Source organism: Schistocerca cancellata, chromosome 2, assembly GCF_023864275.1.
Source record: "Schistocerca cancellata isolate TAMUIC-IGC-003103 chromosome 2, iqSchCanc2.1, whole genome shotgun sequence".
Classification (NCBI taxonomy): Eukaryota; Metazoa; Arthropoda; class Insecta; order Orthoptera; family Acrididae; genus Schistocerca; species Schistocerca cancellata.
Genome location: NC_064627.1, coordinates 498,921,042 through 498,940,763, shown reverse-complemented (window position 1 = coordinate 498,940,763; position 19,722 = coordinate 498,921,042). Strand labels below are relative to the sequence as shown.

Genomic DNA, 19,722 nt, shown 5'->3' with positions numbered 1-19,722 from the left:
CCCACACAAAATCACACATTTGCTATACATGGATGATCTAAAACTACTGGCAGCAACAAATCAACAACTCAACCAATTACTAAAGATAACAGAAGTATTTAGCAATGATATAAATATGGCTTTTGGAACAGACAAATGTAAGAAAAATAGCATAGTCAAGGGAAAACACACTAAACAAGAAGATTACATATTGGATAACCACAGCGACTGCATAGAAGCGATGGAAAAAACAGATACCTATAAATATCTAGGATACAGACAAAAAATAGGAATAGATAATACAAATATTAAAGAAGAACTAAAAGAAAAATATAGACAAAGACTAACAAAAATACTGAAAACAGAATTGACAGCAAGAAACAAGACAAAAGCTATAAATACTTGTGCTATACCAGTATTGACCTACTCATTTGGAGTAGTGAAATGGAGTGACACAGACCTAGAAGCACTCAATACACTTACACGATCACAATGCCACAAATATAGAATACATCACATACATTCAGCAACAGAAAGATTCACATTAAGCAGAAAGGAAGGTGGAAGGGGATTTATAGATATAAAAAACCTACATTATGGACAGGTAGACAATTTAAGAAAATTCTTTCTAGAACGAGCAGAAACTAGCAAAATACACAAAGCAATCACTCATATAAATACATCGGCTACACCATTGCAATTTCATAACCACTTCTACAACCCTTTAGATCACATAACATCAACAGATACGAAGAAAGTAAATTGGAAAAAGAAAACACTACATGGCAAGCACCCGTATCATCTAACACAGCCACACATCGATCAAGACGCATCCAACACGTGGCTAAGAAAAGGCAATGTATACAGTGAGACGGAAGGATTCATGATTGCAATACAGGATCAAAGAATAAACACCAGATATTACAGCAAGCATATTATTAAAGATCCCAATGCCACAAAAGATAAATGCCGACTTTGCAAACAACAAATAGAAACAGTACATCACATCACAAGCGGATGTACAATACTAACAAATACAGAGTACACCAGAAGACATGACAATATAGCAAAAATAATACATCAAAAACTTGCCATACAACATAAACTAATAAAACAACACGTTCTCACATACAAGTATGCACCACAAAATGTACTGGAGAATGATGAATACAAATTATACTGGAACAGAACCATTATAACAGATAAAACGACACCACATAACAAACCTGACATCATATTCACCAATAAAAAGAAGAAATTAACACAACTAATCGAAATATCCATACCCAATACAACAAATATACAGAAGAAAACAGGAGAAAAAATAGAAAAATACATCCAACTGGCTGAGGAAGTCAAGGACATGTGGCATCAGGATAAAGTTGACATTATACCAATTATACTATCAACTACAGGAGTCATACCACACAATATCCACCAGTACATCAACGCAATACAGCTACATCCAAGCTTATATATATATATACAACTACAGAAATCTGTAATTATTGATACATGTTCAATTACCCGAAAGTTCCTAAATGCAATGTAACATATGCCATACGGTTAAAAAGAAAGTCACGCTTGATCAAGGTCCGCGTCACTTTCCATTTTTAACTAGTCATAACGTCTGAGAAAGGAAGGAAACGACAACAACAACAATAATAATAATAATAATAATAATAACAAACAAAGAACAACACGCATCAATTAAACAATCAGAGGAAAACGAAATCTTAAGACAGCCACCAGAACAAGCACAAATAGAACACAAAGAGACACACGTGTTAGATATAGAAGAGAAATTTCAGCTGACATATATAGAATACAAAGACACAAATACAGACATTAGACCATTCTTGCATAGACTGCCAAATAACCCACAAGTCGAAACAACAATAAAAACTATCAACACAATCATACACAACAAAATAAATGAAAATACAACTATGGAAGAGTTACAACTACTGGTTTATATAGGAGCACTCACTACACTAAGTATACACACTAGGCAGAGATCAGAACAAACCAACACACAGAAGAAGCCCACAAAACCAGCATGGCAACACAGGCTACAGATCAGAATAGAAAAACTGAGAAAAGACATTGGACAGCTAACACAATTTATAAGAAATGAAATATCAGATAAAAAACGAAAAAGGTTAGGTAAAATCTCACAACAAGAAGCAATAGAGCAATCAGATGAAAAGAAGCAGCAATTACAAGCATTGGCCAAACGACTTAGAAGATACAAAAAAAGTGAAAATAGGAGGAAACAAAACCAAAATTCAGCACAAACCAAAAGAGATTTTACCAAACAATAGATAACACACACATTAAAATAGACAATCCACCAAACATAACAGACATGGAACACTTCTGGAGCAACATATGGTCAAACCCGGTACAACATAACAGGCATGCACGGTGGATACAAGCAGAAACAGACACATACAAGATGATACCACAAATGCCTGAAGTGATAATTTTGCAACATGAAGTCACCCAAGCAATTAATTCTACTCACAATTGGAAAGCCCCTGGAAAAGATAAAATAGCAAATTTCTGGCTAAAGAAGTTCACCTCATCACATTCACATCTAACTAAATTATTTAACAGTTACATTGCAGACCCATACACATTCCCTGATACACTTACACATGGAATAACTTCCACAAACCCAGCTAAATATCGCCCCATAACATGCCTACCAACAATATACAAAATATTAACTTCAGTCATTACACAGAAATTAATGACACATACAACACAGAACAAAATTATAAATGAAGAACAAAAAGGCTGCTGCAAAGGAGCATGAGGATGTAAAGAGCAACTGATAATAGATACAGAGGTGACATATCAAGCTAAAACTAAACAAAGGTCGCTACACTACGCATACATTGATTACCAAAAAGCCTTTGATAGTGTACCCCACACATGGTTACTACAGATATTGGAAATATACAAAGTAGATCCTAAATTGATACAGTTTCTAAACATAGTAATGAAAAACTGGAAAACCACACTTAATATCCAAACAAATTCAGATAACATCACATCACAGCCAATACAGATTAAGCGTGGAATATACCAAGGAGACTCATTAAGCCCTTTCTGGTTCTGTCTTGCTCTGAACCCACTATCCAACATGCTAAATAATACAAATTATGGATACAATATTACTGGAACATACCCACACAAAATCACACATTTGCTATACATGGATGATCTAAAACTACTGGCAGCAACAAATCAACAACTCAACCAATTACTAAAGATAACAGAAGTATTTAGCAATGATATAAATATGGCTTTTGGAACAGACAAATGTAAGAAAAATAGCATAGTCAAGGGAAAACACACTAAACAAGAAGATTACATATTGGATAACCACAGCGACTGCATAGAAGCGATGGAAAAAACAGATACCTATAAATATCTAGGATACAGACAAAAAATAGGAATAGATAATACAAATATTAAAGAAGAACTAAAAGAAAAATATAGACAAAGACTAACAAAAATACTGAAAACAGAATTGACAGCAAGAAACAAGACAAAAGCTATAAATACTTATGCTATACCAGTATTGACCTACTCATTTGGAGTAGTGAAATGGAGTGACACAGACCTAGAAGCACTCAATACACTTACACGATCACAATGCCACAAATATAGAATACATCACATACATTCAGCAACAGAAAGATTCACATTAAGCAGAAAGGAAGGTGGAAGGGGATTTATAGATATAAAAAACCTACATTATGGACAGGTAGACAATTTAAGAAAATTCTTTCTAGAACGAGCAGAAACTAGCAAAATACACAAAGCAATCACTCATATAAATACATCAGCTACACCATTGCAATTTCATAACCACTTCTACAACCCTTTAGATCACATAACATCAACAGATACAAAGAAAGTAAATTGGAAAAAGAAAACACTACATGGCAAGCACCCATATCATCTAACACAGCCACACATAGATCAAGACGCATCCAACACATGGCTAAGAAAAGGCAATATATACAGTGAGACGGAAGGATTCATGATTGCAATACAGGATCAAACAATAAACACCAGATATTACAGCAAGCATATTATTAAAGATCCCAATACCACAACAGATAAATGCAGACTTTGCAAACAACAAATAGAAACAGTAGATCACATCACAAGCGGATGTACGATACTAGCAAATACAGAATACCCCAGAAGACATGACAATGTAGCAAAAATAATACTTCAACAACTTGCCATAAAACATAAACTAATAAAACAACACGTTCCCACATACAAGTACACACCACAAAATATACTGGAGAATGATGAATACAAATTATACTGGAGCAGAACGATTATAACAGATAAAACAACACCACATAACAAACCTGACATCATACTCACCAATAAAAAGAAGAAATTAACACAACTAATCGAAATATCCATACCCAACACAACAAATATACAGAAGAAAACAGGAGAAAAAATTGAAAAATACATCCAACTGGCTGAGGAAGTCAAGGACATGTGGCATCAGGATAAAGTTGACATTATACCAATTATACTATCAACTACAGGAGTCATACCTCGCAATATCCACCAGTACATCAATGCAATACAGCTACATCCAAACATATATATACAACTACAAAAATCTGTAATTATTGATACATGTTCAATTACCCGAAAGTTCCTAAATGCCATATAACATATACCATAGAGTTACAAGGAAGTCACGCTTGATCAAGGTCCGCGTCACGTTCCATTTTTAACCAGACTTAACAGTCTGAGAAAGTAAAGAAAAATAATAATAATAATTCTTCACCTTTTGCTTAAGGTATATCGCAATTTCATCTTCAGCATACTGGAATGCCGGCCGGTCCTACATGTAAGTTTGTTTTCAATGAAACACCACATTTTCCATATTGTGTGCAGCACACATTGTTCTCCGAAATGTCTGATAATAAAGAGACGTTAATTACCTCATATTTAGCCGGCCGAAGTGGCCTTGCGGTTCTAGGCGCTTCAGTCTGGCACGCTAAAAGCAAATTTACAAAATGTTGGTTCGAGGTATGTTCTGTTCGATAGCCCAGTAACAAGTTCCTTTGAAGGTTCCACGACAAAAGTACGTTGCTTACACGACCATAGCTCCATGATTATTGAATTGACATCGCATAGGCACAGTGTATCGCTATGCACTAATGAAAATGTTGTGTAATACGTGAAGTGTTATTAATTAAAAACCGTCGCATCCTTTCGTCGCAACTTATATATGGATCTGTCTCTCTCTTCATGCACTATTTCTGCAAGAAAGATAGAGAGAATGGTGTAGTACTATATGAAACGGTAGGGTCGTAATAGATAGGAGCGGATCTCGACACCTCCTCTGGCAAACCGTTATGTAGCTTTAACAAGTTTTCTGAAAACCACATGAGACGAACCCAGGAGAGATTCGTTCGACAAGAGCACGGTTCATTTCTGTCCCATCTTTCTCCAACAGAGAAAGTGTCTCACCCTACAATGCCCCTGATGCCGAATAGACGCTTCATTCGAACTTTCCTTCCTTTGGTAAAGGAAGTTCACATTGTATTTAGGGTACCGCAAAGTACGAATGGTATTCAGGAGACAAAAAAAAAGTGTATGAAGTTCGGGTCCGCGCTGTAGATTTTTTGTGAAAACGTCGAGCTAAAATCATAAGTGTTTTGTGGTAATATTTAATTTAATTATCAATCTCTTTTAATATAGTTGTTATACAGAGTAGTATAATGGTCACAGAATAGATTAATCACAAGTTCGGACTATCATTGGCCGCTGTATGCCCCATGGGTTGTCTACATAATGGCATTGCGTCATTTTTTTATTTCCTTTTCGAAGCTGCCGTAGGTCTTACATTCCTCGGCTGTGGCTTTTTAGGCTTCCCGGTTTCCTTTCGACGCGAGCTTTCCTAGGACTTGTGTTTTACATAATTCCCAGCATATTTATGAGTCATATACAACGGCATCTTTCACTATTTTATGATTTTCAGTGTAATACCGCTTTTCACTTACGCTTCGGTCGGCTTAGCGTGAGTTTCTGTCTGTTATTTCATGATGACACCCTTAGTCATTTGATAATACACGGAGGTGACAAAAGTCATGGGATAACGATACGCCCATATGCAGATGGCGTTAGTATCACACAGGATATAAAAGTGCAGTATACTGGCGAAACTGTCATTTGTACTGAGGCGCGTCATGCGAATAGGTTTCCTATGTGGCCGCACGACGGGAATTAACTGACTTTGAACACGGAATGGTTGGTTGGTTGATTTGGGAGGAGGCGACCAAACAGCAAGGTCATCGGTCCCATCGGATTAGCGGAGGAAGTCGGCCGTCCCCTTTTAAAGGAACGATCCCGGCATTTGCCTGAAGGAAGCGATTTAAGGAAATCACGGGAAACCTAAATCAGGATGGCCGGACGCGGGTTGAACCGTCGTCCTCCCGAATGTGAGTCCAGTGTGCTAACCACTGCCTCACCTCGCTCGGTGCGGAATGGTGGATGCAGCATGGGACATTCAGTTTCGGAAATCATTGTGGGATTCAATATTCCGAGACCCACAGTGTTAAGAATGTGCAGAGAAAACAAAATTTCAGGCTTTCCCACTCACCACGGACAACGCAGTGGCCGACGGCTTTCGCTTAACGACCGAGAGCAGCGGTGTTTGCGTAGAGCTGTCGGTCCTAACAGAAAAGCAAAACCGCGTGAAGTAATTGCAGTAATCAGTGTGGGACGTACGACGAAAGTATCCGTTAGGAGAGTGCGGTGAAATTTGGTGGTAATGGGCTATGACAGCAAATGACCCACGCGAGTTCCTTCGCTAACAACACGGCATCGCCTGCAGCACCTCTTCTGGGCTCGTGACCGTGTCGGTCGGACCCTAGACGACTGGAAAACCGTGTCCCGATCAGATGAGTCCCGATTTCAGTTGGTAATAGCTGATGTTGGGTTCGAATATGGTACAGACCCCACGTATCCATGTGCCCAAGTGGTCAATAAGTTAATGTGCAAGCTGGTAGTGGCTCCATAATGGCATGGGCTGTGTCTACTTGAAATGGACTTGGTCCTCTGGTTCAACTCAACCGATCATTGACTGGAAATGATTATGCCAGACTGCTTGGAGACTATTTGTTGTGACTCATGAATTTCGTGGAGTCCCAAATATCGATGGAATTTTTATGGATGACCGTGCGCCATGCCACCGGGCCACAATTGTTCGCGATTGGTTTGAAGAACATTGTGAACAATTCGAGGAATGATTTGGCCACACAGATCGCCCGACATAAATCCCTTCGAACATTTACGCGACGTAATCGAGAGGTCAGTTTGTGCACAAAATCCTGCACTGACAACACTTTCGCAATTATGGACGGCTGTAGAGGCAGCATGGCTCGGTATATCTGCAGGGAACTTCCAGCGACATATTGAGTCCATGCTATGTCGAGTTGCTGCACTCCATCGGGTAAAAGGAGGTCCGACACGATATTGGCAGTATCCCATGACTTCATTCACCTCACCGTAAATTCACAACTATCATGAAATGATTCACAATGCGATGTGTTTTCCGTAGTCACTACTGTACCTATTTACTGTAACGTCAATTTACGTTTCCCATAACGGCCACGAGACGCCAAATGCTATAACATCGCGGTCGGCTCGTATAAAACGGAGAGATGGCGCTACAGACTTAACGGTGTATATTGCTTTGTGGCCGTCGCCGCCATGTTACATATCCTAAAACATAACCAAACTATTGGTTACTATTGCTTCTTGCCGGCCGGAGTGGCCGAGCGGTCCTACGCGCTGCAGTGTGGAACCGCGCGACCGCTTGAAGTGTGTGATGTCCTTAGGTTAGTTAGGTTTAAGTAGTTCTAGGCTCTAGGGGACTGATGACCTCAGAAGTTAAGTCCCATAGTGCTCTGAACCATTTTGAACTATTGCTTCTTGTTCTTTATTTCTGTCTAATGCACGCAAAAGTTGTATGAAATATTAAATATTGAAGTGCTTTCGTGAGTAACACAGCGTCTGGAAGGAATTTTCAGATATTACTTGTCGTAAATGCATAATTGATATATGCATACGACGATTTGGCCTCCTTAATGTAACTCTTGTTTTGTTATAAGTTTCGAACAACCAAGAACAGAAGTATATGATCTGAATAGGCTGATTTCGTAATCAAGCATTTTCCTTCATAAGGACTGACGAAACTTATGTCCGGTCTACGTCCTCTTCCCGAAAATACGGAGAAAATATTTTGGTATGTTTGGTCGGTTTCCATCTTTCCTTGTCACAAAGTGATCGACTGCCCATAGGATCCCCAGTATCAGGAACATTAGCAAACATTTTCATCAGTCATCTAGAAAATCAGATATTTGAAAAGATAACCAATAATGAAAGTCTCAAAATCATGTATAGGTTCAGATATGTGGATGACATTATTTGTCTGGTAGATGAGCCAAGTGGAAAAATAGATAAACTCCACTCGGAAATCAACAAAGCTCATCAGAACTCTTGAAACAGAAAATCAAATTTTCTTGACATTACAATAAAAAAAGAAAACGGCAAACATACATTTAACACCTTTAGAAAACCAACAGCCACAAACATAATAATACATTCCACATCTAAACATCTCCACAACGAGAAACTTGCTGCACTAAGACATTTGTTACATAGATTCAACAGAATCCCACTCAACAAGAGAAACTATGAAAAAGAAATGAATATAATCATACAAAGAGCTAGGAACAATGGGTATGACACACATGTAGTACACAGGCGCAATCAAAAAATAAAAACACAAATACAAAACAAATACAACATTTCCAGAATACAAGAGAACTCTCAAGCTGCAAACTTACAAACACCCCCAATAAACACACACAATGACAATACCACACTGAAAAGAACCAACATTTTAAACACCATGACCACTATCCTACAACTGTGGAACAAGAAATGAAAATAATGAGAATAAGCAACCAGGACAAACATTTTATGCAAAGTAAGGAAACTTCCACCTTCAGAAAGCAATCGCTGAAAACAAACATGTGATAAAAGAAGACACACATATCAGCACAGGCTCCCTACTACACTTAATAAAAATCGTCCCTCTCACACAACAAGTAAAAAAATTAAAATAAACTCCCCCCCTTCGCCTTCTGCACACACACACACACACACACACACACACACACACAAATAAAAAAGGAATCACACACACACACACACAGATCACAGATACTTAATAATTACACTCGGAATTTGGCAATTACACCTGACAGTCGGCAACACAAACTAAAACGTTGCATCAGAACAACTGTTCAGTTCCTAGTGTTGTGAAATGTGGGAAAAAACGCAATTTGGCATTTATAAGACGAGGAACAACACCAAAAATGGAACAGGAGCGTAATATGTAGTAAATCGTCCACGCAACCTGTAAGAACAGTTCAAAAATATTACTACATAACAGCAAAAACCAACCACCAGGACTCCTTATTACCTGTAGGTACATTGACCAAAATGTAAACTAAATAGCAAAAATATGTACATATTCCAGGCCACTGAAGATGCCTTGCAGAAAATAAATGCGAAACGCGTATGGCACGAAAATTTTCATTCATTCAGTTGTAGTCAGACGCTCCATAAAGTAAAAATTATCAATATACCGTAAATTAACCTAGAGAGTTTTTCAAAGTTGGTTTGCTAGAAAATCTAAAGTCAAATGACAGAAATAAAACTTCTACAGTAAAAGTAAACAGCGCAACCAGAATTAGTGTATATAAAAGAAATAGCTTAAAAGAATTCGCTTACGAATAGAAATGTGATTCTTTTACTCTTTATACCATAACCAGAATGATTAGTACGCTCGTAAATGACGCATCTGCCATTTTTGATAAAAACACTTCCACCAGAAGCTAATATTTGGGGAAGTAATGTGGGGGATGTAAGCTTCAAGTTTATGACGTCATGACAACGCCCCTTGTTATACCTCCATATGCGCGACAAACACGTACAGACATGATGACCTAACCGTCGTGAGCTGAGCCATTGTTTGTGCATTACTGTATTTGTCTCGTAGTTATTAGCTAATCAAATCCGACTGTATTTTGTCACACAAGAAAGTTCGACCGTAGAGTAATGATAATCTTCATACTCGTATAGGTGAACGAGATACTGACGATGCTATAGCCGTATCGTGTTGCTCCTTTATTTATCCTTGCAGAGCAAGGTTCACGATTGATTTCCTGCAAGAAGTAAAAGAGCAAAAGTATTTGCCTTCTGGTCGAAACGGCCTAGATTGCTGTAAGTGCTAAGGCTTCCACACCCAGTCTTAATTTGAATAAAATCCTTTTGAGTGTTAGACCGCGTCATTATGAAACACTAAAACAACTGCGAAGCCGACGTTTCGACTGTCTTTGCAACGGTGCTCTTCAGTATAGAGCGACTTAACAGTTGCATTCTGGAGATGGTCTTACACCGGCTATCAGGTGACGATCGATGTCACATTCTGATACGTCACTGGTGAGTTTGTAATGAAGATACCTGTGGACGGGTGGCTGTACGCTGGGCTATTGCCTGTGGTTATCTGACGTGTTTCGCAGGCGAATAGGCAGCTTGTAGCAAGACGTCGATCCTGCACAGCAATTCTTTTGTGTCCGCTTGTTTATGTTTGTGTATCCGGGTCGTTGGCTGCCGAACACACATGGAATCGTAGGGCAACCAGTCCGTCGGCACCTTGTAACCCATCCCTCGCGTTCGTGCTATTGGAGCATTTAATTGTCTCAGTAGTCTCTATTATTTTCGCATTGCATTATCTTCAGCTGCTGGTTTAACATACGGGCTTTTTGAAACTAGATACAGCGGCCACAGTCCAGGTGGTGTTCGGCTAATGCACGTCCATCTAGATATAGGTTTTCCATAACTTCTCTAAATATGTTAAGGCAAATGCCAGACATTGTTCCTTTGAAAAGGACGCAACCGTTTTCCTTCCCCAGTTTGAGCTTGTGCTCAGTCACTGAAGACAACCTCATCGACGGGACGTGAAACCCTAATCTTCCTTCCATCGTTCCTTTTTGCTACTCACTAATTGCTGTGCTGCAGGTTTTTTCCGATTATTGATGGTCCTGCAAGTACAAATAATTTCCTCCAGATTTTTTCCGTTACATTCTGATCTCATGCTTCATAATCAATATGATGGGGCATGTTGACATTTGTTAAGACAATTTTTATTTCCTGACACCGTCACATTTATCTTGTGAAGTGCGACACAATTGTTGTTTTGGAGAATGCTGTGATTGATAATGTAATTGCTTTATATTCTTTTATTTAACGGAATGGCAGTCAGCTGTAATCTGCAGCCACCTTCAGATCAGCTTTGCAGCCTAATTATGACAACGTATGCACCTCTTAAGCTAAAATGCTGATCTGAAGAGGGTTATAGATTATAGCTGCAGTCGGTAACTCGAAGTAGGTCCATGATTCTCCTCCACTTTAATAAAATAAGAAAAAATTGCATTAAAAAAAATACCACCACATGCTGCACATTGATTTGAAGACGACCTATTGTTACGGCTGGAACGAGTACCATAAAATATAAATCGGGTCTGACAATAAAGACAGTTTTAATGAATATAGCAATCAAGAAAGTCTCCACGATAAAAATGTCGTCATTCATGAAACACACAAGTTGGCTTCAATGGATGCGCCCAACCATTAAAAAGAACCAGTTTACATTCTGCAAGCCACAAAATAATCGATGTATGAAGGTAGTTTTATATTTAATTTATCCAATTTGTAGGCTTTCAGAATGTGCCCATACAGCCATCGCAACACTGGAAATGTTATACACAGAACTCCTGAAGATAGACGTTGACTGTGGATATTGTATCACAGACACAGTCCCTTGGACTGTTCAGAGATGTCACTAAATCCGCCCAAGGATGTAAACAACCATGCACGAGCAGCGCATATTAGATGGAGGGGTCCGACAGCCGATCAGTTCCAGTCATTCCACCAGGAAGGAGGTACACGGCTCGTGTTGTCTGTAGTTAACCATGCGTAGACGGTCAGTACCGCGGTTCGATCGCGTCCGCATTGTCACTTTGTGCCAGGAAGGGCTCTCAACAAGGGAAGTGTCCAGGCGTCTCCGAGTGAACCAAAGCGATGTTGTTCGGACATAGAGGACATACAGAGAGACAGGAACTGTTGATGCCATGCCTCGCTCAGGCCGCCCAAGGGCTACTACTGCAGTGGATGACCGCTACCTACGGATTACGGCTCGGAGGAACCCTGACAGGAACGCCACCTTGTTGAATAATGCTTTTCGTGCAGCCACAGGACGTCGTGTTACAACTCAAACTGTGCGCAATAGGCTGCATGATGCGCAACTTCACTCCCGATGCCCATGGCGAGGTCCATCTTTGCAACCACGACACCGTGCAGCGCGGTACAGATGGGCCCACAACACGCCGAATGGACCGCTCAGGTTTGGCATCATCTTCTCTTCACCGATGAGTATCGCATATGCCTTCAACCAGATAATCGTTGTTGGCAACCCGGTCACGCTGAACGCCTTAGACACACTGTCCAGCGAGTGCAGCAAGATGAAGGTTCCCTGGTTGGCATTATGTGGGGCCGACGTACGCCGCTGGTGGTCATGTACGTTGTCGTAACAGCTGTACGATACGTGAATGCCATCCTCCGAGCGATAGTGCAACCATTCTGGCAGCATATTGGCGTGGCATTCGTCTTCGTGGACAATTATTCGCGGCCCCATCGCGCACATCTTGTGAATGACTTCCTTCAGGATAACGAGCTCGCTCGACTGGAGTGGCCAGAATGTTCTCCAGACATGAACCCTATCGTACATGCTTGGAATAGATTGAAAAGGGCTGTTTATGGACGACGTGACTCACCAATGACTCTGAGGGATCTACGCCGAATCGCCGTTGAGGAGTGGGACAATCTGGACCAACAGTTCCTTGATACGTGCTTCTGGGTATTAGAGGTACCGGTGTGTAGAGCAATCTGGACCACCACCTCTGAAGGTCTCGCTGTATGGTGTGCAACATGCAATGTGTGGTTTTCATGACCAATAAAAAGGCCGCAAATGACGTTTATGTTGATCTTTACACCAGTTTTGTGTAGAGGTTCCGGAACTCTCCGAATTGAGATGATACAAAACTTTTTTTGATGCGTGTCTATCACAGATAAGTTTGTTTTAACATTCCAAGTAGATATTGGTTTAAGTCGTATCCTGGTACGATCTTACATAGGCTTAACAAAGGACAGATTCCGATGTAAAACATGTTTTATAAACACACTATACTGAAACGAGTAAAAAAGACGAAAATGTAACACAGGAAACACAGAAGCATTATGCTGTAAAGATCCTGCTGGTAGCACAATAAGAAATGATAAATCGCCATTGTTACACATTTGAGATTATCCCAATTCAGTCTATATTAATGGCCATTTATGTAAATTAACAATAAAATTGTTTGAAAAGCTGCAGATAGAGAATTGAATATTCGTGCAGGTCTATAAGTACCATCTACAACAGCGTGGCTAAGAATATGTGTGAGAGCACGGGCCGGACCCGAGTGCCAAAGCGTTTAGCCTGACTGCACATTTCCCCCACCACCACGCCACGCTGTCCGTGCGTTGGGGGGGGGGGGGGGGGCCGAAAACAGCGAACGTGCCACATTTAAATGGCAGTGCAGTCGCTCTGCATACCACTTGGTTGTATATTTCACAATTCTCGACACAGATCACAAACAAAAGAAATTCTTAGTATTATTTAACTATTTTTGCCTCACTGAAGACATAATTTTTATCTGGTACAGATTGTCGGTATACGGACAGATGCAGGCAATTTCACAGATTTTTACACTCAAGGTGCCACATAATCGTGAGTTATTTAGTTTCATAATAAAAAAAAGAGTTTCAGACAAATTTGTCGAGTGAAATATTTTAACACTTTTGCGGCCTCGTTAAGAAGTTGTGTAATTCTAAGTGAGTATAGCAATGTAGACTCCCTGGACAGCTTTCGTGTAAAAAGATTTATTCTTTAAAACTGGAATTACCCGAAAGGTCAGTCAGTTACGTCTGCAGATGCACAGGGGCGCTTTCAACTGATATGGCAAATGTTCTTGGAAACAGCTCTTAAACGGGTGTAAGATTGGTAGTGCCCTCGAAACCTTTAGTAAATTATTCTTGTAAATCTTTCAAGGCCACAATGAATTCTTCAAACCTCCCGTTTTTTTTAACATCAGTGAGCTTAGGGAACTGGACTGTTATTGGTCAGAATTTGTCCCACAACGCCATTTTCTTTTTAAATGCATCCCCATCAAATCAGAAATAAGTTGTTTGTCACCTTGCGGTGACTTACTGTGGGTAAGTCCATGTCAACTTAAAATACGAGGTCTTCAATCCATTCCAGATGTTCTAATTTTTGTTCCTGAGCTCCTTTTTTCTTCATAAATTCGACAATAGCGAGTCTCAAATCGAAAAATTGTTGCAGGCATGGCCCTTGACTTAACCATCGTACTTTGCTGCAATATACAGGGTGTATCAAAAAGAATCATCTGACTTGGCACGTCTGTATTTCTGAAACTAATAAATATATACAATGAATTTTGTTTTTTGACGAACGGGAAACACAAAAAATTTTTTCTTGTCTTTTCATAAGTGTTAAATATGGCCAGCTTCAAAGAAAAATGGTCCATACATCTTTTCCCGTGAAACTGCGCAAAACGCATTAAATTTTGGAGTGTCTCTCCCACGTTGTACAACTTCACGTGGTTGTACTGTACCCCATATTCTCACATTAGACGGTTCACCTTTCCATTCAAATGGAATATTGCCTCGTCACTAAACACTAAGCGTGGAAGAAAACTGTCATCCGCCATCTTGCCAAGAGCGGAATTACAGAACTCTATACTTTGTTGTTTGTCACCTTCATGAAGAGCTTGCAGCAGCTGAATTTTGTATGGTTTCATGTGTAAACGTCGACGCAACACATGGCAGACGGACATCGGGGGCGTGTTGAGCTGTCGAGCTGCACGGCGAACGGATTTCTGCGGACTCCTAGTGAAACTATGGCGGATGCGTTCGACGTCTGTGTCACACACTCGAGGACGGCCCGGCGATTTGCCTTTACACAAACAACTTATTTCTCAAAACTGTTCATGCCATCATTTAATGCTCTGCGCTGTAGGAGGATCTACGCCACACCTAGTACGAAAGTCATGCTGAACAGTTATCACTGACCGGCACTGCGCGAAACGTAGAACGCAAAATGCTTTCTGTTGTCCCGGCACCATTTTTACTAGAACCGAAGTGGGCGCAGTCTGCTGCTACCTAGCGGGAACCATGTAAAACTCAAGAGTTTGTTCTTTCCAACAGTACGTTGTTCACGCACATATCTCAAATAACATAACGGTCATGATGTTTTAAAATTGGATCAATCTTTTTGATACGCCCTGTATTGCGGCTCCATATTCTTCGTTCAGTTCCATCGAAAAGTGTTGCATCATACAATAGAATAATGCGTGCGACTTCAGGAATTATACTATTGATCCCACCAGTATCTTTACTTGCTGCATGCCTGAAAATTTAGCCGTACGTGCTTCTTGATGTACTGAATAATGAATCCTGTCAGTCGTTGTAGTTTTTGCTCTTCCAGTGTCAACTAAATCTTTAAATACTTCCTGTATTGTATTGTAATATCGTTTCATAGTAGGTGTGCAGTACCTGTCGCGTATGTGACTGCTTAATATATAGTAAAAACTCTCATCCCTCTCCTCTGTCATTCCCATTCATTTTTAAAGGCTCATGACGGTAGATAGCTACAGTGCCTCTTTCTGTGCAAATATCCACTGAACTCGTGAACGTCCTTCACACCGCGAACAAATAGCGAGGGATAAACAGCGCTGACACACTATTCTGTCGAACTGAAGAGTTGGGCCGACCGAAAAATGCCACACAGCAGTACTAAATGAAATGTCGCACTGTGGCGAATACTTCCGGGAAGGTAACAAGCAAAGCCGAGACAGGCCGAGCGAGCCGTGGCCGGCCCGCGTGAAGTTGAGGCACGCCGTGGCCGTCCCTGATCTAGACGGAACAGGAGACCAGCTTTCGAGAATGACATTCGGGTATTACAGCCATACTTGTAGTTACACTAGTATTCAGACGCATACACACAGGAGGTACACATAGTGACCTGAATTTAGAGGCTGAGCGTTCCATATTCTGCTGAGTAGCCCGTGGGAATATAGTCATTAAATTGAGCTTTGGTCTTCGCCTGTCATTCTCATTACCAAGAGCATTAGATGAGCAGTGCAGGAAGATAGATCTTGATGTTAGCATTGTTGACGAGCTCATACAATAGTTTATATGTTACTATATCGTTGGATGCTAACAAGTTTTCGAGGCTACTTGCGAATTGATGACCAAGAGCCCGAAGATTACTTGCAAGTAAGTTTATGTGATACATGACATTCTAGAAATATAGGGTTTAGATCTTCTTCCTCTCCGCAAACACAGAGATGGGCGGCGCTTAGGTCGAGCCGATAGAGGTGATTGTTGAACTTCCAATGATTAAATTTCGCCCGTGCTATAACCGTCGTTGATGTTTGTGCTTTACTGTACCATGGTACGCTCAGAATCGTGGGATAAATTAGTGCGTATTGACTGCCTTTGATTTTAGATGTCCACGACCATTCATCTTTCCAGTCAGAGGACAACCGCTTTGTCAGCATGAGTATCAAATCCGTGAAAGGGACTTTAATAGCTGAATGCAGAGATACCTACTTTGCTAGGGTGTCTAATGGTTCATTTCCAGGTATCCCAAGAGTGGCTTTTCATCCATACCATCACAATGTTGCGACAGCTCTTCTGAACCCGCAACACATTGTCGACAATTGCTGCAACTGTAGGGTTCGTACAACTATTATGATGGTTACTAATCAATTGTAGGGTTGAAGTACTATCAGAGTGTGTGCTGTGATCGTCTGTGAAAATAGTAGGGCTGCCTAAATGGCAGTAAGCTCGGCTGTCTTAATAGCGGAATGTGTCTCTGCGTACTCAGTAAACACTCCCAGCGCCTTCTGTATACACTACGCACGCATCGCGTCAGTGAGACAGGAATTCAATTGCTGGTGCGTTATTGGGTAATGCTTTTGAAACGTTAAACTGGACCCGGCATCAATCTGCAGAGTCGACATTTCGTACGGCCTGTTGTAGTGCGGTAGAAGAGGGCTCTTCCACACCTGGTGCCTTAGTGCCTGCATCTCAGCGGAAGATACTTCATACCAGTATCAGGCATTGCTTGTCCTACACTGTTCCATTATGGGCCGTAGGAGGAATGCCTGGTATGTTGTCCTCATGTTTCCTTTGCGGAATATTTGACTGAGGTAACAGAATTGTTGCACTATTTACCTCGTATACGGGTTCTCTACAATTCACGCGAACGATATTACCTTTCTTCCTATTACTTGCACTAACGTTCCATTGACATTTCAGTTGCAATCTTCTGTGGCATACCAACGTACTGCGATCGTAGCAGTAGCAACATGTCTCAAAGTTCCTGTCTGCTCTGTCGCCAGACCGGCATGATATCGACTGCAGTCACTGAGGCAGTACTCCGGAATGAGTCGCACTATCGTGGTGCGAGATCTTCGTAACGGAACGTTGCTCGACGCTTTCCCAGAAACCTTTCAGCTTAACGGAGGCCCCCATTTGCCTTCTGTTCTGCTGATCTCACCTGTTAGTTCCATTTTATATTGGTTCATAATTTTATTTCTACTGGTAGCCAAGGAAGCGGTGTCCCCCCTACATGCTGTATCAGCAGTGTTGTACAGGGCCATGCGTTGGTGGGAAAAAGACTTACTCGAAGTGACAGGCAATAAGCTGCGGTTGGCAAAACAACTCCGCGGTGGCGTACCTCCTTCCGGCAGTATGTAGTAGGTGCTTCTCACTCGACTTCGGATAGGGCGGGGTCCACTGAGCGTGGCTACCTGCTGCGGCGGGATGACCCTCGGAACATGTGGTGCTTGTGCCTGACCTGTCCTTCATTTTAGCATACAGTGAGATGAATGCGGAACGACTTTTAAGATTTTGTGAAATGTCTGACTTGCTCCCTGAACTGTTAGGAAAAAGGCTGGCTGTAAGCGAAGGGCCTGTCACATTTGTTGCATTTCTTATAACCTGTATTTATAGTTAATTAAAAATTTTAATAAGCCTAGAACATTCTAACATTGACAAAGCTGAAAATTGGACGTTTTTCATGGTTACATATGACGGGATAGATGAATGTGAGCAGAAATGAATGTGAGTCTGGTAGTAATTTTAAGCGAAATTGTATTTTTATGATGTTTTAGTTTTAAGTATTTTAGCTACATTCGTATCGGACTATTTTAGCGGGAGCATCGATAATTTTTTTTAAGTAAGGACTCCATCAGGAGCTGCGTGCACCACGACCACCACACCAGAATTAATAACATTAGGCGTTGAAGCAGAAATCTGTATTTCTCTTGCAAATCGATTTCAATCACTGTGTAACCATCATCAGTCATTAAAGCTCTGTGGACTCATTAATACAAGCAGAAAAATTGCAGTATCTTCACATATTAATGAAGAGTGCTTGTCAGACCCAAGGTGCAAATGCAAATTGCATTTGTATCTTTGGTCTCACAAGTACTCTTCATTGATATGTGCAATTTTACTGCTTATATTAATGAGTCCACAGAGATTTAATAATAGCACTGATGATGGTCACGCAGTGATTGAAATGGATTTGCAATAGAAATGAAGATTTCTACTTCAGCGACTAATGATGACCCTCCTTTTGTTTTTGATAACCTCATTCATGAGTGCCCTCAACCACGTGCGCGCGCACTCATTCTCTCTCTCTCTCTCTCTCTCTCTCTCTCTCTCTCTCTCTCTCTCACACACACACACACACACACACACACACAAACGGTTCAAATGGCTCTGAGCACTATGGGACTTAACATCGGTGGTCATCAGTCCCCTAGAACTTAGAACTATTCTATCTACATCCGAATCCCGCTCCAGCTACTGCCAGGTCTGGGTGCTGACGAGTCCTCTCCATTTGGCTCGGTCCTCCCACCACTTTTCTTCCTCCACTTGCTGCCAGGTCACATCTCTCCTTTCAACAGTTATTCTCATTCCCATTTTCCACCGTGTTCTTGGGCGCCCTCTAGGTCTTTTCCCATCCATCTTTAGTTCTTCCATAATTTTGGGGAGCCTCTGCCCATGCATTCTCTTAACATGCCCATACCATTTTAACCTCTTTCTTTCAATTTCTTTTCTCATACTTTCTTGTTTGAGGTCCATTCTAATCTCTAAATTCCTTACTCTGTCCATTCTTGTTTTTCCCTTAACTGCTCTGAGAAATTTCATTTCCCCTGCTTGCAGTCTGCTCCAGTCCCTTTCTTTCATTGTCCATGTTTCTCCACCATAGGTGACAATAGGGAAGTAATAATTCTTATACATCAGGAGTTTTGCTCTTTCTGAAACTTCATTATTTCAAATCAGATGTTTTATTGTTTGGTAGAAATTGCCTCCCTTCTGTAACCTCCTATTAATTTCGTTAGTTATTCTTCCATCCCTAGATATTTCACTCCCTAAATAAGTGAAACTTTCTACCACTTTGAGGGGTTCTCCATT

At 40.7% G+C, this 19,722-nt stretch overlaps 1 protein-coding gene across 3 annotated transcripts in view; it reads left to right on the top strand.

Annotated features, from left to right (window-relative positions):
* The window catches only part of LOC126162040 (thyroid receptor-interacting protein 11-like), a 442,937-nt gene that overhangs the window by 86,513 nt on the left and 336,702 nt on the right, over nucleotides 1-19,722 (top strand). The gene's annotated exons all lie outside the window — the stretch shown is intronic.